The sequence below is a fragment of the Aotus nancymaae genome, unplaced genomic scaffold (assembly GCF_030222135.1).
Source record: "Aotus nancymaae isolate 86718 unplaced genomic scaffold, 86718_ANA_hifiasm-v0.15.2.pri h1tg000036l, whole genome shotgun sequence".
NCBI classification, from domain to species: domain Eukaryota; kingdom Metazoa; phylum Chordata; class Mammalia; order Primates; family Aotidae; genus Aotus; species Aotus nancymaae.
The window spans coordinates 57,545,056-57,557,635 of NW_026988450.1; the positions used below are offsets into that span (position 1 = coordinate 57,545,056).

General features: G+C 38.1%; 1 pseudogene; it reads left to right on the forward strand.

Annotated features, from left to right (window-relative positions):
• Nucleotides 1-1,904: 1,904 nt before the first annotated feature.
• On the forward strand, nucleotides 1,905-4,919 carry LOC105710811 (dnaJ homolog subfamily B member 6-like; annotated as a pseudogene).
• Nucleotides 4,920-12,580: the final 7,661 nt, after the last annotated feature.

The following is a 12,580-nucleotide window of genomic DNA, read 5'->3' on the forward strand; positions in this document are numbered from 1 at the left end:
TGAGGAGTGATCTAAGTCCTGGAATCTGAAGTCTTGAGAACCAGGAGCTCCAGTGTCTAAGGAAGGGGGATGAATGCTCCAGCTTAAGGAGAAAGAAAGAATTCACCCTTCCTCTACCTTTTTGTTCTAGCTAGGCTGTTAAAGAATTGGATGATGCCTGCTCACATTATTGAGGGCAGATCTTCTTTACTTAGTCTAGTGATTCATGCTAATCTCTTACAGAAACCTCTTTCAACACACCCAGAAGTAACGTTTCACCAGCTATCTAAAAAATCAATACAGGAGCTTCCCTTCATTGGTCTTTTATCTGTATAACATGTTACTTGAAGAATGAGTAGACTCACTTGAGAAATGTTAGAAACCATGCCTTGCTATTGGTGGTGATGGTGGGATGAGGGGAAGCAGTAGGGCAAAAATTACTCATTTTTTCCCTCAGAATATAACTTCTTTGCTAGAGTCACAGTGTGTTCTTAGTGGTCCACGGCACTTCTAGTAATGTGCTTTTCCATTTAATAAATGTTTTAATTGCTGTACCCTCTCCTCCTTCCCTGGTCCACATTCTTTGTGCAGCTTGGACTTACAATTTTAATGATACCACATTATACAGTACTCAAACCATTTACCTTTATAAATAAACACTTAGCTAATGGACCAAGGTAATGTCTTTTGTTTTTAGAGTCTCACTCTGTTGCCCAGGTTGGAGTGCAGTGACGCAATCTCGGCTCACTGTAACCTCCACCTCCAGGGTTCAAGCAATTCTCCTCCCTTAGCCTCTTGAGTAGCTGAGATAGGAATGCGTCACTACACCCGGCTTATTTTTATTTTTTATTTTTTTGTATTTTTAATAGAGATGAGGTTTTACCATGTTGGTCGGGCTGGCCTTGAACTCCTGACATCAAGTGATTCACCCGCCTTGGCCTCCCAAAATAGTGGGATTACAGGCATGATCCACCGTGCCCGGCCCAAGATATTGTCTTGACTCTTCTTCCCTTCAAATAAGTTTATTTTCAAACAGCATAATGCCTGAAAAGCTAAGCAGGAGTCATTATTCCCAGATTTATGGGGCCACTCCTCAGTCCCAAGAGGCCCAGCCATGTTTATTTTATCTTTGGTCCCCTAAAGTTCTCATTAAAATAAAACCAGTAGGTCTACCTTCCTCCCCTGCCTGCTAAGACATGCCTGGAATACTCTTCACATATTACTAGAAATCGCTTAAAAAATTGAGATGATACGCAAATTTTTACTTTAGAAAAAATGAATAAAGATAAGTTGCTGTTACGTGTGGAAGAAAAAATGGGCAACATTATTGTGTAAGTCCATTGAGGGCTGTGTATCATTTCCAAATCCAGGAAGTCATAGTTTTCTTCTGGTATTGACTAAAAAGCAGAAGCTGAATGGATTGGTAGAGCTAATTAGGTCATTTAAAATTATTGGTTCCACTTCTTTCCATAAAGGGTGTATTTATTTTCTTTGTAATATTTAAACACAACAGTCATAGTTTAAATAAACAAGTAGAAGAATGTACAGATTCATTCAAAAAACAAGCTCATTGTTTTATATTTTAAAAATTTGTAGCTGCATTCAGTGAATTCTAGTGGGATTTGATGAATTTATCTTCTTTTTGGTTTTAATTAAAAAATGCTACTGCAATTGTAGGTAGCTATGCTAGAGAAATAGTTATGTTTTTACTTGATTATATTTAATGTTAGTGATTTTTTTCTTTAATGAAATTTTAGTGATGCTATGTTGTCAACTAGATTTTGTTTTTAAAGAGCTGAACTGGCTGCTGCCACCAGTGCAGGGGTGCTGGAGCCTAGAAGAGCCCCCAGCCACTGCCCTGCCTCCCCTGTGTCTCCCTGCCAGTCATCTCTATCCTTGGACCTGTTCCAACAATCTGTTAAAGCATGGCGGTTTGCTACGAAATTCTAGGCATGCAGAAACATGCCTCAACTGAGGATATTAAAAAGGCATATCAAAAACTGGCACTGAAGTAATACCCAGATAAAAATCCTGAGAATAAAGAAGAAGCAGAGAGAAAATTCAAACAAGTAGCCTAGGCCTATGAGGTGCTGTCAGATGCTAAAAAGTGGGGTATCTATAACAAATATGGCAAAAAAGGATTAATTGGTGGAAAGGAGGTGGAAATCATTTTGACAGTCCCTGTGAGTTTGGCTTCACATCCCGTAACCCAGATGATGTCTTCAGGGAAAGTTTTTGGTAGAAGGGACCCATTTCCATTTGATTTCTTTGGATTTATTTCATTCAGGTCACTAAGTCACGGGGTCTCACTTCATTCTCTTTCATCTCATTTGGTGGTACTGGGATGAGCAACTTCAAATCGCTATCAGTTTCTACTAAAATGGTTGGCAGAAAAATTACTACAAAGAGGATTGTCAAGAATGGTCAAGAAGGAATCAATTTTGAAAAAGACGGCCAGTTAAAGTCCTAAACGATAAATGGTAAGAAGCAGCTGCTGGCTTGGATAATAAGTAATTCAATGCATGCATTTAACAGAAATGTTAAACAATAACAAGTGCCATTTGAGGATTAACAGGAACTTTTTTTAAGATTTCAAATAAACTTGACTTTCCGTATAACTGTACTTAATCCAAAGTATTTATAAACAGCTCATCAGAGCCCCTATTTGTCATAAACTTTTGAGTTTATTGTTGGGACCTATTTTTTGTCTTTAAAATTGTTGAAATCTCTGTGTGCACTTTACCTTTTTATTAAACATATTCCAAGGTGAGACTTTACCCTTTTGTAGTAGGATGAGATTGCACAGTAACACCAGCATGGATCTGCTTTTCCATTGTGTCTGAAATGTGAGTCTTGTAGTATCGTCCTGCTGTGAGATTAACATTGACAAGATGAATCTTCTACAGCAACAGTCTTCAACCATTTTGGCACCAGAGGCTAGTTTCATGGAAGACAATTTCTCCACAATGGGGTGGGGGTGGGGGATGGTTCTGGGATGATTCAGGAACATTACATTTATTGTGCACTTTATTTCTATTATTACACTGTAATCTGTAATGAAATAATTATACGACCATCTTAATGTAGAATCAGGGGAGCCCTGAGCTTGTGTTCCTCAAGTCCCATCTGGGAGTGATGGGTGACAGTGACAGATCATCAGGCATTAGATTCTCATAAGGAGCATGCAGCCTAGATCACTCACATGTGTAGTTCACAGTAGGGTCCACGTTGCTGTGAGAATCTAATGCTGTGCCGGTCTTACAGGAGATGGAACTCAGGAGATATTTCCAGCAATGGGAAATGGCTGTAAATACAGATGAAGCTTTCCTGGCTTACCCACTGCTCACCTCCTGCTGTGAGATCCAATTTCTAACAGGCCACAGACTGCCACAGGTCAGTGGCCCAAGGGTTGGGCACCCCTGTTCTACAGAAATAACTTTAATTTTTTTTTCAGCATTTAGTAGCAAAATATATTAATGCAATAATGATAATACATTTCTGGTTTAATATAAATTAAGAATGTTTTCTAGTTGTGAATGAATGCTGGCAACTTGTTAAGTTTGGACAGTTGTTTAAATTGTAAAATTAAGCTTAGGTTTAAAAAAGTATAGCTGTGGGCAGGTGTGGTGGCTCATGCCTATAATCCCAGCACTTTGGGAGGCTGAGGCAGGTGGATCACTTGAGGTCAGGAATTCGAGATCAGCCTGGCCAACATGGTGAAACCCGTCTTTACTAAAAATTTTAAAAATCAGCCAGGCATGGTGGTGTGTGCCTATAATCCCAGCTACTCAGGAGGCTGAGGCAGGAGAATTGCTTGAACCCAGGAGGTGAAGATTGCAGTGAATCGAGATCACACCACTGCCCTCCAGCCTGAGCGACAGAGCAGGACTCTGTCTCAAAAAAAAAAAAAAGTAAAGCTGGGTCTTTGTCATTTGCTTAAAAAAAAAAAGGAAAGAAAATTGACATGAATGTGTTTGGTGCATTCTTTCCTGAGTGGAAGAAAAAAAAGAATGGAGCAAATGAAACCAAATATTTACTTAAAGTCATTTTGAATGTTGTGCAAGTATGTTCTTATTGAGAAACTTGAATTTTCTCTAAGAAAAATCCCCTCTAATGTCTACATTTTAACTGCATATTAGTTTGAGATTTGGGCCTCGTGAAACAAAATAAGGATTCAGAAAAACACTCTTTTATTTGTGGTGGTGAGCACAGGCAAGACAGAGGGGAAAGGCCTTGCAGTAGCTGAACCATCCTCTGAGATTTTCTAGAAAGGGCCACCAAGAATTTTCTTTGGAGTTTTCAAGTGTAATATGTATCTGAGTCACTTCATCAGCTCATCTTCTACCTTCAAATCTGAGAATGAAAAGACACTGTCAGCAGCCTGGAGTCAGCCAGGAAACCGAGGCTCCTCAGGGATAGCTAGTAATACCAGGGTCCCAACAAAAACTTTGTTCCTAAGTAGTTCTCCTCCTTCCTGCAGTTATTAACTCAGGACTCCTTCCTCAACAACTTCTTAAGAGATGACAAGTTACATCCCTGGTCTTGTCTCTTTCATCCTGAAGTGCACAATGTTTGCCTAAGCACAAACACTTCATGAACTGTCTCCTCTTGAACTCTCTCATTTCTACCCTGCTTTTCAGAGTTGACTGACTACTTTCTCTACTTATTCACACCCTCACTTTTACCTCTTTCCCATTTTACTCTTTGAGGCCACCATTCCATTATTAAAAGCACTCTGAGATATTGACCTTCCCATTCTCTTTTTTCATTTCCTTGCCTTACCCTAAACTTAGAATCCTTAGATTCTGGAGCTCTAAGGGATCTTAAGGGTTAATTTGCCTCACTGTTCTTTTACAGAGAATGAAGTCCAGAGAAATTAACTGTTCAAGGTTATGTACCTCCATACGAACACTACTAGGAGTATTTTCACTATACAGCCCTCAAATTTGTTAATATTATAATTTTTAGTAATAATTTATATCTTAGTTTTTGGTATCATGTAGTAGAAATAAATTTGATGTTGATGTTAAAAAAGTAATTTATTTGTTGAGCATGTATTATATGTCAAAAATTGTTCTACATACTGGAAATTCAGCTGTGAATAAAGTAGAAAAAGAGTCTTCAACATTCATGGATTTTGCATGGTGGAAAATAGATTCTAAATGAATACACAAATAAAATATATAATGGTTGTGATGATGCTGGAAATTTAAGTAGGGGGTTGGAGGAGACATAAAATCAAGGCTTTGGAAATGAGGAAACTGAATATGCTGAACCCAAATCAAAGAACCAGAGGCCCTTCTTGATTGATTTAATTTTTACTAATGAAGGTTTGCCAATTATAATTCTTCCAAAGTTTTTTTTTCTTCTGCTAAGAATAATCTAAAATTATTTGGTAGAAGGTAATGTAATGAAAGGGTGATTTTGCCCTGGGTGCCGCCTTTATTACTTTCATTTACTTTTGTTAATTTCATTCCCCAAAGTGGTATGATTCACCCATTGATATAGCAGTCACTAAGTTAATTGAAATCTGAAACTTGAATTTCTTCATTTTAGAGAACCAATTTTCTTATTTGAAGGCAAAGGATAATTAATCAAGGCTTCATGTAAGAGAAAAAGCATGGGGCAGGGGCAGACTGGAGCTGCCAGGCTTCACCTCAAACACCCATGGTGTGGACATTCACAGAAGAGGGAGACAGCTTGGAGACTGAAGAGGGAATTGGCACAGAAAATGGAGGAATAAGTACTGACTCATTGTCTCTGTTTTTTCCTAACCCAGTGAGCTAGGAACTCACTGTACACTGTTTCAAAACTGAGGAGGATGGGATGTCTTTAATTATATGGGAGTAATTAAATAAGGAAATAGTATTTCTCAATAATTTTTCTTAACTTATGTTTGTGCATACATACCACAGCAGGGGAGAAATATGTACAATAAATTTCCCCTTGTGTTTTTCCTGCTTCTACAATTTATCCTTTCTTTCCCAATTCCCTTCCTCTTCTGCTCTTAGTGTTGGTGTTGCTTAGGGTTTCATCTTTTAATCACTGCTCTCCTTCCTTAGCTTCTCTCCCTGAGTAGCCCTGCCCACTTGGAGGGCTTTAGTTGTCCCCTTAATGATGACACCCCAATCTCTCTCTTCATACCTCACCTCTATTGTCACTAGAAGTAATATTTCATTCTTATATGGATGCCTTGAATGTCTTAGGTGTGGAAATGAACCAACCACCTTTGCTCTACAAATTTGCTCATCCGTTTGAAACTCCATTTCACTATTCATCCTATCTCCCCAGACACATACTTGACTCATTTTTTATTGATCTCTTTTTATTATCAATCAATCGTTGATACGTCCAGTCTTATGTTTTAATATTCTTTCTGTCTGTTCTTCCTTTCCATCCCTATAGTTCTAACCTTATTTAGAGTCTCATCTCATATTGCTTCCTCCGTTAACCCACCCACATCCTCCACATTTCTGGAGAAATCTTTGAAAATGCAAATCTGATCCTGCTAATCCCTGCTTTGATCACTTCCTAAAATTGGCAATATTCTTTCTTTTCTTTTTTTTTTTTTTTGAGATGCGATTTTGCTCTTGTTGCTCAGGCTGGAGTGCAGTGGATCAATCTCAGCTCACTGCAACCTTCTTCTCCTGGCTTCAAGTGATTCTCCTGCCTCAGCCTCCTGAGTAGCTGGTATTAAAGGCGTCCACCACCTGCCTGGTCAATTTTTGTATTTTTAGTAGAGACAGGGTTTCAGCATCTTGGACAGGCTGGTCTTGAACTCCTGACCTCAGGTGATCCACCCACCTTGGCCTCCCAAAGTTTTGGGATTACAGGCATGAGCCACCATACCTGGCTGACAATATTCTTTAGGATCAGATTTTCATACTTAAAATCTAGCTTTCTGTGGACAGAAACAGCATAAAGTTTTCTAGGTTCTAGCTTGTATTGTTATTGTAGATATAATGTTAAGAACTCAAGCTATATCATCTTTTTTTTTTTTTTTTGGAGACTGAGTCTCACTCTGTCACCCAGTGTCACCCAGGCTGGAGTACAGTGACACTGTGTCAGCTCACTGCAACCTCCATCTCCTGGGTTCAAGCAATTCTCCTGCCTCAGCCTCCCGAGTAGAGTGGATTACAGGCACCCACCACCACACCCGGCTAAATTTTTGAATATTTTTAGTAGATATGGGGTTTCACCATGTGGACCAGGATGGTCTTGAACTCCTGACCTCAGGTGATCCACCCACCTCAGCCTCCCAAAGTGCCGGGATTACAGGCATGAGCCACAGCACCTGGTCCCAAGCTATATCGTTAAGGAGATTTTAGTTCAAATCCCCTGGCTTTATTATTTACTAGTTTTGTGATCTTAGAAAGGGTGATTAATTAATGGCTGTGAAATTTGGTTTCTGCTCCTATAAGTTGATAATACTAATTTACGTTTTTAGGATATTAGTGAGAATTTTTAAAAAGAAGTAAATCTTTGGTTTAGAGTTTCTAGGAGAAATTCACATCCAAGGGCAGTCATTCAGCTTCCTGGCAGAATTCAGTCCTTGTGGTTGTAGGACCAAGATCCTTGTTTCCTTACTGGCTGTCAGCAAGGGATTTTTCTCAGCATCTGAGAAGCTTCTCACATTTCTTTTTACATGGCCCCATCCATCTTCAAGCCAGATTTATATATACATAACATATATATATATATATCATATATCATATTTATTATAAGTGACAATGTCACACACACACATATATATAACATGTCATTATATATATGACACACACACACATTATGTGTTACCTAACAATGAGGATACATGCAAACAAATGTGTTGTTAGGTGATTTCATCACCATGCAAACATCATGGAGTGTACTCACACAAACATAGATGGCATAGCTTACTACATATCTAGGCTATATGGTATAACCTGCTGCCTCTAGGCTACATGTACTGCCTCTATGCTGTATAGCTTGTTACTGTACTGAATACTGTAGGCAGTTGTAACACAGTGGTAAGTATTTGTGTGTCTAAACGTAGAACTGGTAAGGTAAAAATATTATATAAAAAATAAAAAATGATATACCTGTATGAAACACTTACTGTGAGTGGAGTTTGCAGGACTAGAAGTTGCTCTGGCTGAGTCAGTGAGTGAGTTGTGGGTCTACACAATTGTTGACTTTATAAACACTGTAGATTTAGGCTACACTAAATTTATAAAAACATTTCTCTTTTTTTTTCAATAATAAATTAGCTTACTGTAACTTTTATACTATAAACTTTTACATTTTTTAACTTTTTGACTTGTGATAGCTTAAAACACAAACATGTTGCACAGTTATAAAGAATATTTTCTTTCTTTATATCTGTAGCCTATAAACTTTTTCCTATTTTGAAAATTTTTTATTTTCATTTTTACTTTTTAAACTTTTTTATTAAAAGCTAAGACACAAACACACACGTTAGCCTAGACCCACATAGGGTCAGGATCATCAATATCATTGTCTCCCATTTCCACGTCTTGTGCCACTGGAAGGTCTTTAGGGACAATAACACACATGGAGTTGTTGTTTCTGTGATAACAATGCCTTCTTCTCCAATACCTCTGAGGACCTGCCTGAAGTTGTTTTATAGTTAACTCTTTTTTTTAATAAGTAGAAGGAGCACACTCTAAAATAGCAATAAAAAGAATATTATACTAAATACACAAACCAGTAATATAGTGGTTTATATCATTATCAAGTATTATGTATTGTACATAATTGTATGTGCTAGACTTTTATATGACTGGCAGCACAGTAGGCTTGTTTACACCAGCAAACCACAAATACCTGAGTAATGTGTTATGCTATGATGTTACAATTGCTATGACATCACTAGGTGATAAGAATTTTTCAGCTCCATTATAATCTTATCAGGCTAACATATATATAAAGCCCATCATTGACTGAAAGGCTATTATGTGGCATATGACTGTACATAGATAGATATGTACACACATGTAGATGTATATATACACATATTTAACAATATATGTACACATACACATGTATATAAAGAGATTTATTATACGAAATTGACTCACACAATTATGGAGGTGAGCAAGTCCCAGGATCTGCAGAGTAAGCTGGCAAGCAAGAGATTCATGACAGTCCAAGGCTAGAGCCTGAGAACCAGGAGAGCAAATGATGTAGTTCCTGGCTAAAGGCTGGCAGGCTTGACACCAGAAAAGTCAATGTTTCCATTTGAAGGCTGTTAGACAGGAAGAATTCTCTCTTACTCAGGGAAGGATGATTCTATGTGTTCTATTCAATGCCTTAATTGATGGGATGAGACTCACCCATATCAGGGAGCACAATCTGCTTTATTCAGTCTACTGATTTAGATGTTAATCTCATCCAAAACATCCTCACAAAAAGATCCAGAATAATGTTTGACCAAATATTTTGGCCCTTGTGGCATGAACAAATCACATTTCATGTACTGAACATTTAGTCTATGTCAACTTACTACTCTAATTTGTTTAATATTTACAAGTGACCTTATGGGCGGGTCCTACTCCCAGCGTGGTTTTCTATGTGAAGATGTGAAGAAGAGAGAGAGAGACATTAAGAAAAATTCCCAATGACTCACAAACAGCAAATAGCAGATCCAGGCCTTTAATCTAGCTAGTCTGGCTGTAGATGCCATACTTTCAATGTCTGCTCCTGTTGCTCAGTCATCTGCCCAAAGAAGATGAGCATCCAGCCACATGGAAATCCAGCAGGTTTGATCCAAAGGAAACAAGTCTTTGGTAGACCAACCCACTTGTGTTTCACTGATATATCCGTAAATGAGCAAATGGCTCCCTGGAGGAATGGAGGAGGAATTTTCTAGCAATGTAAAATAATTAATCATGTTCATATCTTTAGCAGACTTATATGAATTAGAAAGATGAATTAACAGCATATTACTTATTGAAACAGTAAGAAATAATCTATTATTCTACCCACTGTGTTGGCCCCACAGATAGAGGTATCTGTGGGGCCAACACAGTGGGTAGAAATAAATCCCCAAGAACAGCAAATATAGATTCAATTACATCACATTTTTACCTGTCCCTTGCTAACATGATTAAGTAAGTGCTTCCAGAATAGTTGACAGTTTGGTCATGTCGAGTCCCACTAATTATAGGGTACTAGAGAAATTTAGATGCCGGAAAAAAGAGAGAAAAAGAGAGAGAATTGTATGATCTAATGAAGTTTTCCCATCTCCAGTATCTGTGAAACGTATTATTTGGTACTACTTCAGAGATGTGTATGTAATTTGAAGTAAATTAATATTGTAACCAGAAGTATCTATTTTGGGACCCACATACAATTGCAGTTGGTATGACAAGTTTGTCCTTGTGTGCCTGCCTAGTTACCAGGAGAAATCTGTCCTGGACTCGGCATTAGGCAGGAGACACCGCTTTGCCTGAGCCTGCTGAAGGCTTGAGTTACTGAGGGGCTGAGAGACCTTCAGTGGGCCTTAACACCTCTCAGATACATGTCTTTGAAAAGATCATGGACTAGGGTACTAAGCCTTTATAAAAATCTTCAGTATTTTACAATGATAGGAAAATCAACATAGAATGGAGATCTCACTAAAAGGGAAGAGCTTTGTTTATTGCCCATGATATAGCTGTTCAGATTTAGATTTGCAAGTCTTAGAAGATTGGCAAAGGCTAGGTTGTGGAACTTTACATTGATTCATGAGAATAAAAATCTTTCTTAGCATAAGGCAATTTTTTGCCTTCAACACTATAGGAATATTGCCTAGGGACCATGAGCTTCTCAGGGGCCCATAAAAATACTTGAGGCTTAAAAAAAGTATTGGCTCCAAATATGAAAAGGTAACAGCCAAGTTCAAGTTAATAAATGTTTAATGTATACAAGGTATAACATCATGTTACTCTATTACCTATTAAATTTCTTAATTTAATAGGTAAATTAAGAATAAATTAATCAATAATTAAATATTGATTATTTTTGAAAGCAATTTGTAGAGTGGATGTTTTTAACTTGCCAAAGGTCTCAAGAATAAATGATGACTACAGAGAATTTGAGGCTAATATTAAATTAAATGAATTATATGTTTCATTTAATTTCTACAACAAATTATGAAGATATTCCAAAATTTTTACATCAAAATAGTATATTAATTATCTTTAACAAGTGACAGATATTTTAAAAGTATATGCAATACAAGCTGCATGGTGCTTCTAGCAGTAAGGTTGTTCAAATCTAGACTAGGTTTCAAGTGAGTCAGAGTATGATGATAAGCAACAGAAAGATGTATATGCAAACGGCATCAGATAAGTCAAGAAAAAGCATCTGAAAAATCTGATAGGCAGAGTCTAGAGGTGGAGACTATGAAATATGGGCCATTAGGGAAGGCTGTCAGCAGGTAGCCATACAATACTTACCTTTACCAAGAGAGGACTGGCAATAGCAGCAAGTCATGGTCCCAGCCCTAGACCACCAAATTGGGGTTCAGAGTTGGGATTTTTCTTCTGAGGAATAAGTCAAATGTTGCACTACTACAAGCAGGCACAAGGTAAAGTTGACGTTGGTAACAAATTTGACTTGCTTATGATTTCCATGAGTTTTAAGCTAGAATTCAGTGTTCCCCCTGACCACGAACAGGTTCCAGAGCCTGGGTAAAGATTAATATATGAGAATCAAGAAAGTCAGCAAATATTTATTAAGCATTTACTCTGTGCCAAGTCTGTGCTAAGTTTTAGGAATATGGTAGAGAACAAGCCAGATGTTAACTGCTACACCATACTGTTTAATGTCTAATGAGAAAGAGACATTAGACCAATAACAATTGGGATAAGTGCTACTGAAGAGAATCATGTGACACTAAGAAAGTAGGGCAAAGACTATGGGAGCAAGAAACCCAGATAGATCATTACAGAAAAATGAAAACTAGACCAAGCATGCCTAGAACTGGAAACTTTATTGACAGGAGAATCTCCTTCAGGTAGAGGACATCACAGTGGAAGTTGCCGGAGGGCCAGACAGGAGCTTGGCATGAAGGCATTTCTAGGGATCTTGTGGGACAGTTATATCGATCAGGGCTGAAGAGCTCTTGGTTAGCCCTGAGCACACAGGATTTTTCCCTAGGGCAACATGTGACATTGAGAAATGCTCTCTTGGAATATATTTAAGGGGCTCTGGATTACTGTGCTTTTTCTCATAAATGAGCGATCATTTAAAGATTGTACTAACACTGTCTCTCAGACACTTTGGATATTATACTTGCCAATGGCCAGTGAGTGTTACCTTATTGGATTGCCCAGTTGAGAAATCTATCCCTTTTATTTACTTATTTATTTTTTTTGAGATGGAGTTTCACTTTTGTTGCCCAGGCTGTAGTGCAGTGGCACAATCTCAGCTCACTGCAGCCTCTGCCTCCTGGGTTCAAGCAATTCTTTAGTCTCAGCCTCCCAAGTAGCTGGGATTACAGGCACCCGCCACCATGCTCGGCTAATTTTTGGACTTTTAGTAAAGATAGGGTTTCACCATATTGGCCAGTCTAGTCTCAAACTCCTGTCTTCAGGTTATCTGCCTGTCTCAGCCT